This window comes from Aythya ferina (assembly GCF_964211825.1).
Source record: "Aythya ferina genome assembly, chromosome: 2".
Taxonomy (NCBI): Eukaryota; Metazoa; Chordata; class Aves; order Anseriformes; family Anatidae; genus Aythya; species Aythya ferina.
In genome coordinates, this window is record NC_140297.1 from 14,168,014 (window position 1) to 14,186,873 (window position 18,860).

Consider the following 18,860-nt stretch of genomic DNA (forward strand, 5'->3'; position numbering starts at 1 on the left):
GACACCTACCCCATATTTAACTAAATTCACAAGAGATTAAACACATCCATTGTGTCTAGTCTCCAACAAACCTTAAATAAACTAACCTTGATCAGTTGAACTATGACTACAGGAACTGTGCCACACAAATACATATCAATATCCCCAAACATTCCTGATATACTGTATCAAGTAACTGTATGTAACTCCCATCCAAAAGTGCTCTCAAGGAAAACTCAACCAGATCCATTATAGGGTTTACATTGCAATAAAATATTCTCCAGTGTTGGCAGAGCTTTGACACCTTATGCAGAGAATGTCCTTTCTATAGAGTTTACTAATTTAGTTTGCAAGGCTGTCTTTAGAGGGATATTAAGCATTAACTAGCCTGTTCTCCTCTATTTGTGGATTGTGATTGTAATTCTCTACACTGTGAGATGAGCACATACATCCAAAAATAAAGCTCTATACAGTTTCCCAGTAGACAATTGCTTACTCATTTAAAATGTATGTTTGTTTAAAATTTTGCTCCCTGGGATGGCCTTATGAAATATACATTTCATTTTAGCAGGGATTCCCAAAGGAGTCAGCTGCCAAGCAGCCTTATTCTAGTTCCTTCAGCACAAACAATGTAAAGCAGGACACTAAATCTGCAATAGCAGACAACACTCAGGAATTAGAGTTTCAGCAAAATTTCTGCTGACAGTGCCTGAGGAGTACCTGGATCCAAACAATTCTGTTTGCACACTGATAATTCATTCTTAGCAATTTGTTATTTTACATTAATTATACACAAAGTTACACCATTTTTTTTCCACTGCAATGTCCTCAAATAAGTAGAACCTGGGGCATAGAACTTTTGTGTTAACATGGTCTTATGATCTCCACCACTGGTCAGAGTCAAATAATATCTATATACCAATGAAAGTGTGTGTTTAAAAATAAAAGATTTACTGAAGAAGTTAATGTTTTGAATGAGTATAGTGTTTTATTGTATATTACAAATCCTTCAAAACCAATTTCACAAGTTGTCAAAACAATAAAACTGCTTTAAAAGGGTTTGGCTGAAATAAAGACCAGTAAAGTCATCGTCTCCTGCTTGGTAGGAGCCCTGAAGACATTTATATCAGGATTCATTTGAAACTAAATCAGAAGGGATTCAGGCACCCCAGGCTACAAGTAACACCAGCCAGAAAAACTAACCTATGAAATGATACCAAGAAAACTGTTTCAAATATATTGTTTTGCATCAAAACCTTTTACAGGGTAAATGTTTGGAAAGAATTTGGCTGAACTGGCAGACAGATCTGCTGTTCCTCTCACTCAGCAAATTAACATCTAGGTGAAAATATAAATGGCCTTACAAAGAAAAATTGAGATAAACCCCAGAGAGAGTTTATGCTTTCTAGTGAGGAAAAAATAAATAAATAAGTAAATATACACTCTGAAGGAAAAAAAAAAAAAAAAGTGATGAAAACAAACAGCTGAAGAATATGAAAGGTAAGAAATTCTCTCCTTAGAGCTTTTAGCCAGAAACTGATAGCAGAGGTGAGCACTACCTTTTGGGGGTAGTGGCAAGAGGGCTGCTCACACAGCATTAGATGCAGGATGGAAGCCTGCTCGCTCCTTCAGCCCTGTCAGATTTGATGCACAGCTATCTATAGCAAAATTCATTAAAACTGTAAAATAAAAACATATATTAATGTTTTTTGTTGTATTGATGTATTAACATTTATTTATATTTCAAAACATAATTTTAGATATTTCTACAATTGGTCAAGGCTCATAGCATGGGAAATATATCCAGTATTATGTAAAAAAAAAAAAAAAAAAAAAAAAAAGTGGTAGGTTAAAATAGGATAAGAAAATAGTTGAGAAATAAAATGGTTTCACTCAGCTGTAAATGATTTTTTTTTTTTAAATGATAAGTTGCATCTCGTTGTATTCTAAATAAGTTTTTACAGAAACCCTGGAGTTTAGGAAAAATCAGCATGTAAATAGCTATTAATTTTGAGTGAATATCAAATCCAATAGACAACAAGGTCCATCCTGAGAGTTGCCTGAGAATCATTTTACAGATTTGATATATCATAGCACTGTTACATATAACAATGCCCTTTTGTTTTAAACCATTATAAGGAACTTTTACATTCTTACACAAAACAGAGAGCTGAAGCAATATTAGACCCCATTCTCACCACATGTCATATTCAATTTCCTACACAGAAAAAGAGCTATATTAGCTATATAACCTCAGGAAAAAAAAAAAAAAACGTCCCTCAAGCATCACCAGAAAAGCAGGTAGATATTGTGCCAGCCTCCCATGGGGTGACAGCTCCCAGCAGTCCTCTATTTTCCCAGGACAGCACACAGAAAAATCCATCCATCTCCCAGTCTGAGTATTTATCATCTCAGTAAAATGATAAAGAGATTTTTAAAGGAATTTTTACCTTTACAACTGAGGAAAAAGATTTACAAGACTGAACTTTAGTTTTTTCATAAATACTCTTTCCTTACAAGTGTCTAGGTTACCTAAAAAAAGCATTTCCCCTCAACTGCAACTGTACATTCTTTTCCTCCAGCAAGGCCACAGTCTGACATGTATTAATATAATACATAATACAATAACATAATCACCATCAGAAACAGACCCTACCTTCTCCTTCCCCTTCTTGGCCCTCATGTCCAGCTCAGGCTATGCGAGTGTTACCACTGCTTATTTTCCCTAAATGTCAGCTCTGCAATCCCACTATATTCAGGGGGTGCAGAGCTGGCACAACCATCAGAAGGAAGAAGGAAGCTGCCAGAGCAGGGCTACCCTCTCCAACAGCCACCCTGCTTCAAATATCCCCCAGACTGCAGCTGTTTCCTGTAACACCATGTTATGGTTTCATGACCGTATTCCATAAGAGGCCTAAACAACTAGGGAACTGAGATTACAGTGCCATATACTAATTCCATTGTAAAAATACAGGTGACAAAGGCTGTCACAATGGATTCATTTACAAGTTTATTAGATCTATAACTAACATTTCATTAAAGGAGCTGGGAATGGGGAAAATATTAAAAGAGCCATGTGCATAACTTTTTTAAGTAAACACATATATATTTACTGTAACTATGTATTTAATGTTTACTACAACTGCCATGTTAACTCTTATATATATTAAAAAATAAATAAAAGGAAATAATCTGTACTACTAACACTTCTGTTTATCTTAATAGGTGTATAAACACTTAAATTAAATTTGCCCACTAAATAGCTGATAGAAAGAAAGAAAACAAAAAAAGTAAAAAAAAAAAAAAAAAAAAAAAAAAAGGTTCTGCACTATGCTTCACCCCTATTAAGTTTTGCTGGATTGCTGAGTTACTCTTCATTACTGTTGTCTCTCAAAATATCACCTTCACTTCAGCTGTAAATAGTCCAGGAAAATAGTTCAAACCTTAAAGGGAAAATTCCAAAGGCAAGATTTTTTCCCCTCATAGCTGAGACCTTTCCCAAGGGAACTGACCACTTTTGGAGGCGTTAGTGCTTCATATTTGTAGCAATGGAAAAAAAAAAAAAAAAGTATATAGAAATAATGGGTTGGCTGAGTATATTATGAAAGGATTGCTCCTATTAGGGGATTCAGGGCAAATAAGAGTCAAGACAAAACAAAGTTATGGTGAAAAGCTTGGAGAATTTGTAGTAGTTTCAATATCTTTGCTTCCATCTTCTAAATTGCCAATTGTCAAATGTCATTACTGGTCTGGCTGTTAGCTCTTTATTTGATTATACTGTAGCCTTCTTCCTGAAGCATGAGAATGTCCATGTATAAAATCATAAAATGTGCTTCTACAGCTTCTAAGTGCAGAAAGCATGAAGATGATAATTAATTTGTTGCCTTTTTTATACATAGATAATATGCATCTACAATCTAACAACAAAATATTAATATGTTTGATTTTATTTGTCCTTAAAGAATTTGTGACTGCTTGTACTCCAGTAGTTACCAAGAGTTCTTCCACAGTTTTAATACTAATTTATGATGAAGCATACCAAATGAACCACAAGTTATTTAAGAAAATGAAATAAGGAAACTTTTGAGGTTTTAGCAGGCAAACAGACTGGAGAGAGTGTAGTCTGATGTAAATGAATAGATGGCTTCAATGAAAATGAAAGAGAAGAAAACTCCCTCCTGGGGTTCATTATGCCTCTTGAGCTGTTGGTAGTAAAGTTAATTTTTAAATGCTCTGAGGTGATTAAGAACTCAGGCATCACTCTAAATGTAAATAAGTCCTGTTTCATTTCCTTGCAGTTAACTGATTGCAGCAGTCACCAGCTACTTAGCTTGCTGATGTGTTTGAGATCCATAGTCTAGTTCATAATTAACCCTCTTCATATGAAGTGAAAATGCTAAGAAGCCTACTCTTGAATGTACATAACCAGGATATGACAAATTCACTCACAAGAGAAAAATAATGTTTATATTTGTAAATAAGAGGGCACCCAAAGGTTCCATATACATGCCACTGCAATGGTAGCACATATAATAAAGAGCAAAGGTATAGGTTTTGTTAACAATACAGATATGGAAGACAAAAGATGAAATATTACTATTGTTCAAGTAATAGCCCAAAGCCCAAGAACTTTGGGTTCAGCTCCAAACTCATATAGTGAAACACTATTTTCACCTGGTGTCAAGTTTCTTTATGACCTACAAAGGCATCTGACGTTTGTCAAAAATGCTTTAAATAATGCAGATGTCAAGGCGATGGGCATCCTGCATTTTCACATCTGTATCACGTTTAGTCAAACCAGAGGTAAACTCACCCTTAAAATAAATAAATAAACAAATAAATAAATAAACCTTAAATTCCATTTATTCACTTGAATACTAGAAATATTGTAGGAGGAAAATGTGCACAAAATAAACATGAAGTTTTCATAGGCTCCCTTTAAACCAAAAAGCAAAAACATTTTACAGCTGTTGGGTATACCTTTGCCTTGCAGAGAAAAAGATTGTGCATCTAACCACAGCCAATCCAGAGCAACAAAGGGAAGTAAGCAACCAGTGAACTAGCAAGAAACTCATAATTTCCCAGTGAATAACAAAACAGTAAAGTCTTTATAAATAAACTCTGCAAAGATGCATTTATTCTTTTTCCAGCATTGATATTTAACGCTTTTAGCCCCATGTGGCTAAATGAGGAGGAAAGAGAAATTTCCTAAACTTGTTGAGATAAAGAATTCCTAAAACAGCTGTCAGTCTGGGCTTAACTGAGCACCAGCTATTTCTGCTCCTAGAACTTCATAAACTGTCAGTAAATTTGTTGAAATAACATCTACTCTACCCATTTTGGAAACAAGATCTTTTCAGTGACTTTCTCCCAATTTCCATTCGCACACCGAAAAAAAGTTCTCCTCAACATTGTTTTCAGATTAAATATTTCATTATAGTTTTATCTTCCAAACTTTTTAAATTCAAATGAACAGCTGGGTTTCTATTACTTTCCTTCCAGAAAAGAAAACATAATGCAATAATATTTGGCTAATGAGTAAGTCTTTCACTACATTTTAAATTTTAGTTTTTACACACATTAACAGCAGGACAATTTCTCTTCTCCCCTGTTCTTCTACAACTCTTAAAGCAAATTACAGCAAGTATTACTCATGCCTCATTTTCCAAACCTTATACCTGTAGCTGGAAAAAGAGAAGGACATTAGAGAGCTTGATCTCATCTTTTATTAATGTCAGGGAGCTTCAAGGTAGATCTACTTAGTGGGGGCAAAGAACTGTTATTTTCTCAGTAAATTGTGGCAGGTCCCATCAGCCTTGCAAACAAAATTCTCCAGTTGTTCACATTTGCTAAATAAATGCTTTCTGTCCAGCTTCCTGCTGACAGCCACTGAAAGGCAGTAGGTAGAGTTATTGTACAACTTACAGGAACCCACAGGGAAAGCAATGTCACCCCATAAGAAGGTTCACAGAATTTCCAAGTAGCAAACAAAAAGGCACAGAGAAATCATTAGAACGCACATATTGAAGGAGTTGTCTGATTGTACAGTTATATACATACATGTATATTATTTACAAGGAAGAGTTGTCTGTAGCATCTCTAGAAGGTAAGATTTTTTTCTTCCTTTTTTTTTTCTATATTCTAAATATGGTGGGATTCAGATTGTATTTAAAAAGTTATGTCATCTTTGGAAGTTAGGCTTGAATATTCCTGTACATGGAAATATGCATTCAGTGACTGTGAATATGCAAACTGATCTCTGGTTATAACTAGAGATCAGCTAATCTTTGAAAATAACTCTCAAAGCAAGGTAGTACCTGCAGGACAGCATATTCATTTTTGCAGTCACAGCAGCTGCCTGCTTCTGCATTTGAAACTTGGGCCTTCTGTTGGTTCATTAACCAACATTTAAGAATTCTACATTAATACCCTTATTTGAACGGTAGGCACATTATAAGTTCTCTCAAAGGCCACAACCACATAATATTACCTATTAACAAACGTAAATATAAAAAGGTAATTTCCCGCTAACCAGGAATCTGATAAAAACTCCCAGCAACTATAGTATTAACCTCCGAGAGAAGGTATGCAGGCAAAGCACAGATTGTTTTGTCCCTTTTGTTCTTAATCTTTCAACATGTTTCACTTTTGTGTACTGAACGAGAACAGGCTCTTTGCTTGGGAGCTCCCTACCTGTCATCTCTCCTCCTCCCACCACCACCCCCATCCCCTCTCAGAGAGGACTGGTCACCTTCATTGCTTTCCTCCCACCTGGCTGGGCAACACAGTCCTGAAGCTGTGGGCAAAAAGATCTATGGCACACAGATGAATGCTGAAAGAGTGGAGGCCACCCAGCACCTTGGCACAGGAGACTGGAGTCCTGTGGCACGTCCCACATGGCCATAAGAACTGGGCTTCCCACAGCAAACAGCAATTCTCAGGTTTGGAGTGGGAGATTTGCTGGTTGCTAAAAGCAAATGGTCCTCCTGAAAACAGCGTGTTTGTTTTAAACCTTTAGATTATTAAAACAATCCCGTTGTCTCATGTAGAGGTGGAAAAGAGGTCTAACCAGTTCTGAACTTTTGCAAATGGCAACTGCTATGAAGTGGATAAAACCACAGTAAGTGTTAGCACTTTGGCATAGGTGAGTGAGATCTTTCACAATACTTAGGCATGGATTACAGCTTTCTTCTTGGTACCACTTCTGTAAAGCAACCTTTCCCATGTCTCAGCTGTCTGGGATAAGTACTTCTTCAGACAAGTACCACAGAAATTAATATTGAAATGTATACTCTGTTACACAGTGTAATGTCCCACTAGCAGGACAGAAACGCACAGTCTTGACATGGTGCCCACGTTTGGCTTCTCTCAAGAGAAAATGCAGGAGGCTCAACCTCAGGAACTCATCCCAAAATTCAGAGCATTAGCAGGTGCTCAGCATCTCTCAAAGGGCACTAAGCAGCCCCAGCCCACAGTGGTAGCTTGAGTGAAGATTTTAGCATCATAATCTCAAAGCTTTTCAAACCCTGATCCTAACAGAGGTCCTAGGAGGCCCTTTAATTTTCTTGCTGCTCAAACTCTATTTAATTTAGTTGCCTCTCTCCCCCCAGTCAAGTCAAAGACTCAGAGGGACTTAAGGAGAAATACAATCTTTTTTCATTAAAAGCAGGGTCTTATCACAGATCTTCTTGATTTGTATTATCCTGGCACTGGGGGAGATCACATAACTAGGAGTGTTTATTTTCTATGAGGCAATTAAGGTTCAGAGATATGATTGTAATTCTATGTGCCTACTTGCAAAACTGCACTCACGTACACCTGGGCTGGGTTGGCCACTGGCACCGGCTGCTGAAGTTACTTGTGTGCACGTATCAAGGGTTTCATGAGGTCAAAGAGAGACCATTCAACTGAGCCTTGAAAACCTTGTCAGTGTAAACTACATTCTTATCACTTTGAGAAAAATATTGATTTCTGTATCACATTCCTTTTTTTCCCAGCAAACCTAAAGAAAACTAGCACTGAAAACTCATGATTACACGAACTTGTCTCTGCAATTTATAAGTCCTTTTTTTCTACTAATTTTTTCTCATGTTAAACAGTTATTCACCTAAATTCATATGCCTTTTTATCTTTGATCATCCCAGTTCTGAACACCTGAACAATTTTAGATTGGGTTTGAATCCCTTCTCATTACTCAAGTATATTGGCATATTTTTTTCCACAGGCTGAGGAAATTGACCAAATGCTGCAGCCAGTTTTGGTATCTTCTGAGTAAAATAAAATAAAATTAAAATAAAATAAAATAAAATAAAATAAAATAAAATAAAATAAAATAAAATAAAATAAAATAAAATAAAAATATACCCTTACAGAACAGAAAGAATGTTGCCTGGAGAATACTATGACTTACCAAGTAAGGACTGCTACCACTGCTGATTACAAAAATACATCTTTCCATTGTGACTAAGGCCAAGCCCTTCCAGTAAAATATGATGCCAATTAGATGCAAATTTACCCTAGGCCAAAAAGGCTGGTTCTTATTCTTCTCTGACACTATAAAGAGTGGAGGATGCTCAAGTTATATTATACCCTGATATATGGGTATTTATTCAGTAAATCATATGGCAAAAACCAGCCTCTTTCTCAGATAATCATTCAAGAACTGGTAATTATGAAAATAATAAATTATACTGGGAAAAAAATAATAATTTAAAACCCTTCTATTGGGGAAGGTGATTTCTTCTGTTATCTCTCAATAAAAGACTGACTGTAATAAGAGAGTATTTTCTTCCATCGGCATGCTGTTCTCAGCTACATCTAATCTTTCACATCTGTTCACTCATTAACCCTTAAAGTTAAAAAAACTGAAGAATGATATGGCTCTTCAGTAACTTCACTGTTTGCAACTGTAATCATAAAAACTGGAAGAACTTACTAGGAAAACTGATTCTCTATCACTTTCATTTCAACTGACTAAAATCTAATACAGATTGACCCATTTCTTTCCTAGTTACTGGGCAGTTGCTGCTTATCTGAATTTTCCCACTCTCAATAAATCACACCTGAAGAAGCTGGATGAAGGTGGACCCAATGAAGACTCACAGCGACAAGAAGCTAAGTATCCTGATATATTTTTAGACCTAGTGCATTCCCCTTAGGACAGAGAATCTATACTACTGCTGACTGTTTCTGTCCTTCATTCATCAATGTCATTAAACTCTCATTTAACATTAACTTCAAGGTAAGAAAAGTACTTAACCCTCACCAATGTCCATAGATTCTAAAAAGCTTGCACTACATCTTGTATTGTATAACAAGAAATGCTACTGTTACATCAGATGTTTCCCACATTCTACAATAATATCTAAGGGAATACTGAATAAAAATAAAAATATTAAACATTATGTACAAGATAACTTATGACTGATATCTAGAAGATTGATAATCTTCTGAATAAAGATTATGGCCAAAATTATCACTCACTCAGCATACTGGGACTTCCACCATCAGGGTAAGTTTCAAGGGCTAATGCAAGACTGCAAGGTAAAACTCTCAGGAGCCTGACTACCTCCTGCTACTTTGTCTTCTCACACAGATGGTTAGCAGCATATGTGTATATGTGTTGGAAAGCTTATACACTCCCACAAAAAGAATTTCAAAACTCTGTATTGCACATGAAAAAAATAATAATAATAATGTAATAATCCAGATGCAGGAGATGTTAGTTATATCAGTTAATGTGTATCTGGAAGGCAGGATGCTGTGTGCAACCCACAGGATGCAAAGACTAAATGGAAATGAGATTAGCAGAGTCTGTCTCTAGAGGCAAAGTGATTATTCAGTCAAAATAATTACTCAAAAACAGCAGTCTCTCTGACAAGTCTAAAAAAAAATGGAGTGAGGGTCATAAGGAGACTGTGCATTGTTTACATATTTATATACAAGCAGCATGGAAGTGGATAAAGTGTAAGGGCCTTGTCATAGCAACTGAAATTACCTATTTACTAGATACTGAGAATTACTAAGGTGAAAATGTACTGGGAATGGACAAAGCATAAGAATGCAGAAAGACAAACAGCCCCGTGTAGAAAAGTCAGAAACCTTCTGACAGGCATGGAGCAGTACTGTCATTTCCAGCAATACGGGCAGTAGGAATAGGGCATCACAGAATCATAGAATCCTCAAGGTTGGATCAGTACTTATCAAATAATGTTTAATACTGGGGAGAAGGAGGCAGAGTAGGGAGTGGATGCCAACACTTTATCATTAAAAAGGATTACATGAGGATTACTATTCATTTCTTAAAATTACAAAGTTAGTGGCTCCATTCCTATTAGAATGTTTTCAGTTTTCCAGTGCACTGCTATGTACAGTTTTTACAGCTACTGGTCTGTAATTATGTTTGATATAGTGGCCCAGTTACAGTCAGCCATGAATAAATGTTCCTCCTGAATTAGCCTTTTGAGTACTAGTCGCTATTCACAGACAGGAAAGATAGAGCCTCACTTTTCTCTCTCACACTCTGATTTGATGCAAGTCCGATATCTCTCTACGAGCGTTCTACCTGTACAAGTGGAAGACTCCAATCTGCTGTTTCAATTAACTTTTCAAGATAAATATTTTCTCCCAAATACTAATGATATGCAGAACCTGGAAAAATGACCAAGTGATGTTTGTAATGAAGTTTTCAAAAGAATAAATGATTTAACTATTGTAAGCATAAGAATAAATTGGCTGTTTACTATTATGCGGAATCAATGCAGAAGGACAAGTGAACTTGCATGTGTATTTTTATGTACACAGCATTATAGGTGTGGATCAACCTTGACACTTCTGTAAATAATAAAACTTTACTTATGACCACTCAAAGGGAAAAAAAAAAAAAAGGAGGAGAGGGGGACAATAAAGTATCATTCATCCCTCCCCACCCCAATTCAATCCTAATAAAGAGAGTAGGAGGGGATGGGTAGAGAATGTTATTCAAATAGATAGGGATAAGTACTAGATTTTGTATGGTTAGTTTAAAATAAATAAATAAATAAATAAATAAATAAATAAATAAACATAAAACTTGCCATATGCGTATATACAAGACATATAAGGTCCCCCTTTAGAGTGAAATCATTAATTTTATTTCAAGGAGTTTTGTGGACCTTTCCTTTCTGAGGCAATTTTCCTCCTTGCACAGGAATACTGTAGTAGTAAACAATGCATACAGGAGAAGAGACTGTTGTGTTGTTTTCTGTCTGCACAGCAGTCTCATTACTACCTTACAAAATGTCAGCAACCTGTAAGAGATTTCTCTTTCCCCTTCCTAGTAAAATGATAGCAGATTTGCACCACCAGATTACATCTTTCCATTGGACTATACGTTGAAACTTTTACTCAGCTGTTATTGTTCATATATTCAAGATATTAAATGGCAAGGGTGACTGAAAAAAATAATCATAATGCAGGAGGGCTTTTTTAATGACAGCAGAGCAAACTTAACAGTCAGTCTGACACTGTAGTATTAGGATATTTTTAAAACTGCTTATGTTAATCCATTATGTCAATGAAGGAGGAAGCATATGCAAAGGCTATTAGCTAAAATCACCTGCAAAAGGTTTATATTCACAAGTGATACTGTTCCCAACCAAAGCTGTGAGCTGAGCATTACCTATTACTGATGTCCACTGTGCAACTGGGGACTCTTTTTCCTGGGAACACAATGGTTTTCAGTGCTTCTCATCTTCTAGCATCACTGGAATTTCACTTTATCCTACTTCAGAAAAAAATCGAGTTCACTAATGTAATATCTAGTACTATGACTTCAGTTAAAAAAAAAAAAAAAAAAAAAAAAAAACACTGTAGTTTAAACAGAAAGATACAATAGGGCACAATAGGGCTAGAAAAATAATACTTCCTCCTGACTACCCTGTCTCTTCCTTTGTAAGATGGCCATGATGGCCTTTTTCTTTGTAAGAGAAAAAAAAAAAAAATATATATATATATATATATATTTGAATAAGCAAATAGTGGAGAGGCACAGTTGGCTTTCTGTGCATATAAGTGGAGCAAGAAATGTTTCAAAGACCTTGAGTGCAAGTCTTTGTTTATTGAGAATAAGCAATCAATCAGTCAGAGCACACAACAAGACCTTGTTCAAACAATGGATAATGATGAGTGCCTTAGTCACACAGCTGAGACTGGACAAGCAAGCCTGACATTACCCACAAAAAAGGCAATGTCAACAGCAAAATAGGAGAGTTCAGGGAGGTCCCAAGCACAGGAATGTTAACATACATTGAAATGGACAGCAGGCTTTCTTGACATTTCTCTTAAACAAAAAGTTTATTTTTTAAAACTATCAAAACTGGCCTTGGAAACTAGTTTAAATAAATCCTCTACATTCAAAAAAAAACTATGACATAAGACCCACTTCTGTTAGATTAATTTAATGAGATTAATAGTATCAAGATTATTTTTTTCTTCCTGTATGTATTTGTATATGTTTTCCAGATTTCATTTACAGCAATTGCCCCTGTTTATAAGCTTCACTGAAAGCAGGCCAAATGTGAACAGCACAGAAGAGAAACAGTCCACATCATTAAGAAAAAATTAATGGAAAATCTGGTGCAAAACAAGAACTAATTATTCAGTGAAATACATCTCTTTCCATGTCTCTTTCCAGCTGTTTTTCAAATACAGTTCTCTGTATTTCAAATGAAATTCTAAGAACTCACAAATTTTTAGCTGGTAGATCCTGACAGTCTCCTGATTACACAGTGATGGATGAACTTGTGCTATTTACACAAGAATGGGGGGGATGTCTGGTGAGAGAAGAGAGACCAGATATGCAGAACTATTTCACATCCTTGAGTTAATGAACAATTACAAGATGAGAATGTCATTTGTTTCATCAGCCTGCAAAATATATTTGAAAACAGATCTTGGTTCAACATAAAATGTATGGATCTGCTTTACTCACTGTTAACTGCAAATATTAGCACATGTAGTCTTCATGTCCACATTTCCCTGAAAGTCCACATTTCCCTGAAAGTTAGTAGAAAACTTCAGATTAGCAAAACTATTTGTCTGTGAGTGTTTGCAAGACCGTAAGACTGTGTCAGCTATCATGTAAGACACCAATTGATAAGCCAGGCTGTTACTGCTAACCATTTCTGCACTGCATGCCAAGAGCCCATGCCTCAAACCATTAGCTGGTCATGTAAGCTGATTTTCCTTGAGACCTTGCAGAACTTTTGTGTTAATATTTTTTTGTTGTTGTTGTTTTTATATGGCTGCTGAAACTCTTTTATTAGGAAAAAAAAAAAAAAAAAAGGAAAAAAAAAATAACTGAGAACTTACTTGTTCCCAATGGAAATTATCTGAAAATAATCTAGAATCTCGCAAGTTGGTTTTGTTTGTTTGTTTGTTTGTTTGTTTGTTGATATATTGAGCATTCCTCTGGCTACAGAAACAGAGGGCATTTCATCTCCATAAATAAGCATGTCTTATCTCGTTTATTTTCACATATACAAGAGACAAATGCTGGAAATGGAAGTCTGAAGTATATTTCACAGCAGACAGAATCAGGATGCACTTCCCTCTCCTGTGCTGCACTTGGACAAGGTCCCTCTAAGCCTTCAGCCACTGTTATGGCTATGAAACATTCATTTTGCTCAAGTAGAAAAGAATTAAATTACAGATTGACCACTGCATTCAACTGCTCCTTTTGCCCAACTGGGAAAACACTGTGTTGAATTTTAAATGAAGTGACTTCAGTAGACTTTCAGAGTGTGAACTGTTTGATGCCCTCTGCACCCCAGGGACTGCAGAAAGGCAACAGGTTTTTGGCTGCTTGAGATTTCAGTGGCTTAAATGGGCAAAAGCAATGAAAACAGACTCTGTGCTTTGTTAATTTTCCTTCATTTAAAAAAATATGTATATGCACATGAGGAAGCTACTACATATGATAGAGTGTAAGGAATTTCTTGTTAACTATATACTGTCCGTCAGTTGTTTTGAAGCATTGTATAGATTGAAAGACAGAAATATACACTTACAAAGGGTTCCTATTCACTCAAGAACCATGGCAACTTTTTCCCAGAGACTTTGTCTAAGGGGGCTTTTTTATTCTAAGCTTTTTTATTATTATTATAAGATATAAGAGTAGTTTTGGTGAGATACTCTTAATCTGATCCATAATCTCTGAGAATTTTACACAAAGATGAAGGAAAACTATGGCTAAAATGCTTTCTGTTTCAGACCTCTCTTTTTTTCTCAGCTGGTTATAGGGCTTTCTCAAAAGATTAGCATGACACACTCTAGCAAGTGGGTAACCTACAACAGGGCAGATGAAAATTTGGATGCACTATCACATTCTAAAGGTAGTGAACAACAGTTCAAAGTCAAAGAGGTTGTGTTCAAAGTCAAAGAGGCTAGTTGTGTTCCTGGTTGCAGGTTGTGTTCCTGAACCAAAGGGGAGCTGACACTAATATCTTCAACAGTGTGCAGGGATGAAGGAATGGGAAAGCATGGGACTGGCACCAGCTGAGGGAAAGTTTCCGCTCTGCCATGGGGATGGAAATGTCCCTTGTAGCAGTGCAGGCTGGGGAGTGACTTTCTAGCTAACAACTCTGCAAGAGAAGCCTGGGCAAAGCGTACAGGATACTTCATACTATTAGCAAAAAAAGCATAGCCAAAATGACAAATGAATGACCGCTTCTTCCTGGCACTTGAGAGGTTGCGTAGGTGTCCATTTTGGGGCTTAACAATAGAAGAGTTATATTTTGCAAATTGTAAAGAGTCCTGAGAAATACCATTTAGTTGGGGGCTGGAGCAGACACCGTTCAAGGAGAGGCTGGTGGAACATGTTTGTTCAAGGTAGAGAAGAGAAGGACATGGGAGAATCTAATTGCAGTCTTCTGCTACAGAACAATGGGTAACCACAAAGGTGGAACCAAACTCTTCTCTGAGGTGCTCAGCAAGAGGCAACAGTCACAAGTTGCAGCAAGACAAGTTCTAATTGGACATAACAGGAAAAGAAAAAAGAAAAAAAAAAGAAAAAGAAGAAGAAGAAAAAATCAGACTGAGAGTGATTAAGTACTGGAAGAGGTGGTCCAGGGGTGTGGTAGAATCTCATTCCTGGGAGATTTTTGATACTTGACTGGACTGAGCAACCTGATTTAAATTTGAATTATGCTTGCTTTGAGTTGGAATAGATGACCTCTGGAGGTCTCTTCCAATTTTAATTCTGATTCTATGAATTGCTAAATCTCTTTAACCCAATCTCATCCTTGTGGGCACAGACATTTTAGAAAGACAGAGGTGGACTGTGGTCCTTCTGTCATGTCATCTGAAAGCACAAGAGATGGTCACCTCTAAGAGGTTGGGTGCAGTAGCAGCCTGCGGTAAATCCTGGAGAATCAGATAGTGCACTTCTATGTATCCAACCTCTTCTGAAGTGCACTGTGAAAAGCACTGAATATTGTTAGAGTTTGTGTTGAGCCCAGAAGAGTTTACTGTTTGCTAAAAGAAGACAGCAAAGCAGTTTGCCCAGAAGACCTGTGTTCTTGGAGCCTGTCCTGATCTCACAAGTTTCTTTCAATAAACTCACTGAATCTCACTGGGAAGTCAGAATGAGACTGAGTGCATCCCAGTGACATCCAAGTCCTTTGGACAGCTTTATAATATAAATATTTATTAATCCGAGTTACTATAATAGCACAGCAATTTACAGTCTGTGAGAATAGCTCTCTTTTGGCCTCCTCCCTGCAATTTTCTACAACTGGGAGTTGTTCTTTCCTTCACATCACCTCACTGCCCTCTGAACTCCCCTTCACCTCTGTCCATCCTTCCTGTACAACTGGCCTTAGACTCTAACCTCAGTTCACTTCTCCACCCTGCTACTGTTTCATGCACTCCCTGCTCAGAGCAGCTGGTCTGAGAGAGCATTCATTTGGCATTTGTATGGATTTCACATGTTGACTGTCACTCTTATCATTCTTGGTACCACTTTCTGCATTGTTTTGCTTTGTCTGCTTCAACTTTGCATCAGACCAGGTGCTCAGATATTCATGGGAATGGGTGTGGTGGAAAAAAATAAATTATAGCATATGGCATTTTAGAGCATAACAGGAACTTCATAACATTACCATGAATGTCTAGGGAGTTAGATGAGTGCAAACTTCAGGAATTCACAGGGCCAGACAAGAACCCATGGAGTAGAAGCAATGAGATATATTTGTATTTCCAAGTAAATTGCCCTTTTGTTGAACTGGTCTTATCCTGTCCCTCTGCTCGTGCATGGCAGCACCAAACAGAAGGGATTCATCTTGGCTTGCAGAGGAATGAAGAAAGCTCTCCTTCTGCAAGGTGCAGAGACAGACACAAGTTTATTCGTCTTTCTCATACATAGTACTCCACTAACAAACAATCAACACACAGTCTTTGATTAGAGGGTTTTCTTACTGCTTTTAAAGGAAAAGAAACCAAAGCTGATTAGTCAACATTGAGTTTGTGGAGTTACCTCTTAATTGGCAAAAAGATAAAAGCAGCAATCCTGTGAGTCCCCAAATTAATACAGCCTAGCAGATTAGAGCATCACAGCCGTGATTGATGTACGTTGGGATAGCCATGAGTTTCAGATGAAGCTTTCTGCATGATGGAGACATTCAGAAATTTTCTCTTTCAATTTTCCTGGTCTTCTATGATGGGAGAGCTTTGAAATGTGCCAAGGCACTACCACAGTCTGTCCCTTTCCTCTCCCTATCCACTTATTATTTGGTTATGACTATTTTATTCTCTGGCCAAAAAAATCATGTGAAATCATCTACCTCTTCATGCATCACAGCAAGAAAATACCTAGACACATGCTTGTCATGTATACACACAGACAAAGGCATACACAGAGAGGATGAATACATAAGTCTCATCTTCTTAGGAAATCTGGCTAAACAAATTATAGCAAAGAGATGGAGCAGAGAGGTAGATTTACTAACAAACGGGTTGCTTTTTGTATGAGTAGATTTGTGGATTTGTGACACATAATAGTACTTGATTTTGGGAAACAGGACATTTCCAACACTCATAACTCTACTCATTTTTTCAACACTTGTATAGCATATGTACATCACTGCCAAAGCTCAGGCATTTCTCATTTTGAGTTCAGGTTTCCAGTGAAGATGGCAATACTCAAACGCAATCATTTAAACAGTTTTACACAGTCCATGAATGTAATCAATTGTACTTTGCACCTATCAGTTTGTCAGTTGTTATAATCAAAGCAACTTTTGAAGAATAAACTTGTAAAAACATCCATCTTGTAGGTTTTGAAATAAATAAAATAGGATGTTAATAAACTCCAGGGGGAAAAAAAAAAAATCATGTTTCAAACTCCTACACATGTTCACAGTTGTATTTTTAGGTTGTATATAATAGACAGCAATCTTTGTTTGGAAGCCAACACACACTTCCCCAGTGAACTGCAGGATACACATAAATAATCAGGGCTGGAGAAAGGTCATCACAGGGCTAGAACTGGGGTTAGCAACAGCACCATGCAAACTGATTGTTGAGAAAGCCTTAAGCAAAGCAAATCAAGCTAAGTGCAACATGATTGACTGTGCTGAAAGCTAAAAAGACTTAGTCTTAAGGATGATCCAACCTTGAACTTTATCATTCAACAAATTTTATTAACAATTGACATCTACTGGAAGAAGTTACACAGTTGAGCTATAGCTCCAGGGAATAAGAGTATGAAGAAAAACTGAGGAGCATTTAATAAGGTCCAAGGACCACCAGCTGAGCTCACAGGAATCAATAATTAAGACCTTGGTACCAAAGTCTCCTTAGTGCTGCAGTAGACATCATATTAGTGGTATATATTGACTTGTAATTCAGCATTCCTGAAAATGTTTCCCTCAACTTTTGGAACATAAAATGTTGTTCACAGCAAAAAGAATATCTATATATATAGAGAGAGAGATAAGGTTTCATCAAAAGCTACCTGTCTGAAAGCTCAATTTTTCTATCTGAAAATTGAATTATTTTCATTTCTATGCACATGGGAACTATCTTGTGGTCATGTCATTATCTCATTTGCCTTGATGAGCCAGAATCCCTATGCACGTTTACCTGCACTATACCTTAAGCCTAGGGGTTCCCATGCTGCAAGCCAGAATGTCTCTGCTCTACCAACAGGAGGATATACCTTGTGAAAGACATGTATATCCACAAAGAATGAACCCCTCACAGCAGCCCACAAAGCATAGAGTATGCCAAAAGTCACTGCTTGTCAGGAGGAAAGGCAGCACAGTAGAGAGCAGGAAAATCAGAGGTGTTACAAACTTTGCAACTGAATTGTTATATAGACACAGATTCCCAACACTGAGGAAACTAAATTCCCTGATTTCCTGATAGATTTCTAAATATCTTAGAAAATCCCTCAGGGACAACTGTAAAATGCAGTAACTCCACAACTGAACTGTAACTCAGCAGACTAAGTTTTAAATCTCACTCCAATCCATCCACAAAGTCTGCTTCCTATCTGAAATTTCTTCTGTATGTTCCATATCAAGGAAATATATTTGTTTATTTTTCTTTTCTCTCAAAAGTTTCCTGTAAAGCAGATAAGACATATTGCTTTGAATTCTGATGACATTTTTAATTAATACGGTATACTCAATCTTGTCTTAACAGGCTTTTTGGTTTGTTTTTTTAATTATGGTCTGGGAGTTATATTTGATGGTAAGTAGTAGTTGTACAATAATACTGATTAAAGAAGCTCACTATTACAGGAATGTTATGAAACTTAGTTCGCTGATGTTTGTAAAACACATTTCACAATCTTAAATGAAAACTCTTTCATTTTAAGTAAAAAATAGTTATTAGGAGAA

General features: G+C 36.7%; 2 long non-coding RNA genes across 3 annotated transcripts in view; one reads left to right on the forward strand and one right to left on the reverse strand.

Moving 5' to 3' along the window:
• Positions 1 to 9,093, forward strand: part of LOC311432767 — a 38,983-nt gene extending 29,890 nt beyond the window's left edge. Inside the window, exon 3 of the long non-coding RNA XR_014690304.1 lies at positions 8,990 to 9,093. This is a non-coding gene — a long non-coding RNA (uncharacterized lncRNA). The remainder of the gene's footprint in view (positions 1 to 8,989) is intronic.
• Positions 1 to 12,970, reverse strand: part of LOC311432766 — a 123,657-nt gene extending 110,687 nt beyond the window's left edge. For both annotated transcript variants that reach the window (XR_014690302.1, XR_014690303.1), the window contains exons 1-2: positions 12,950 to 12,970; positions 11,639 to 11,743 (exon numbers count right to left, since the gene is read on the reverse strand). This is a non-coding gene — a long non-coding RNA (uncharacterized lncRNA). The remainder of the gene's footprint in view (positions 1 to 11,638; positions 11,744 to 12,949) is intronic.
• Positions 12,971 to 18,860: the final 5,890 nt, after the last annotated feature.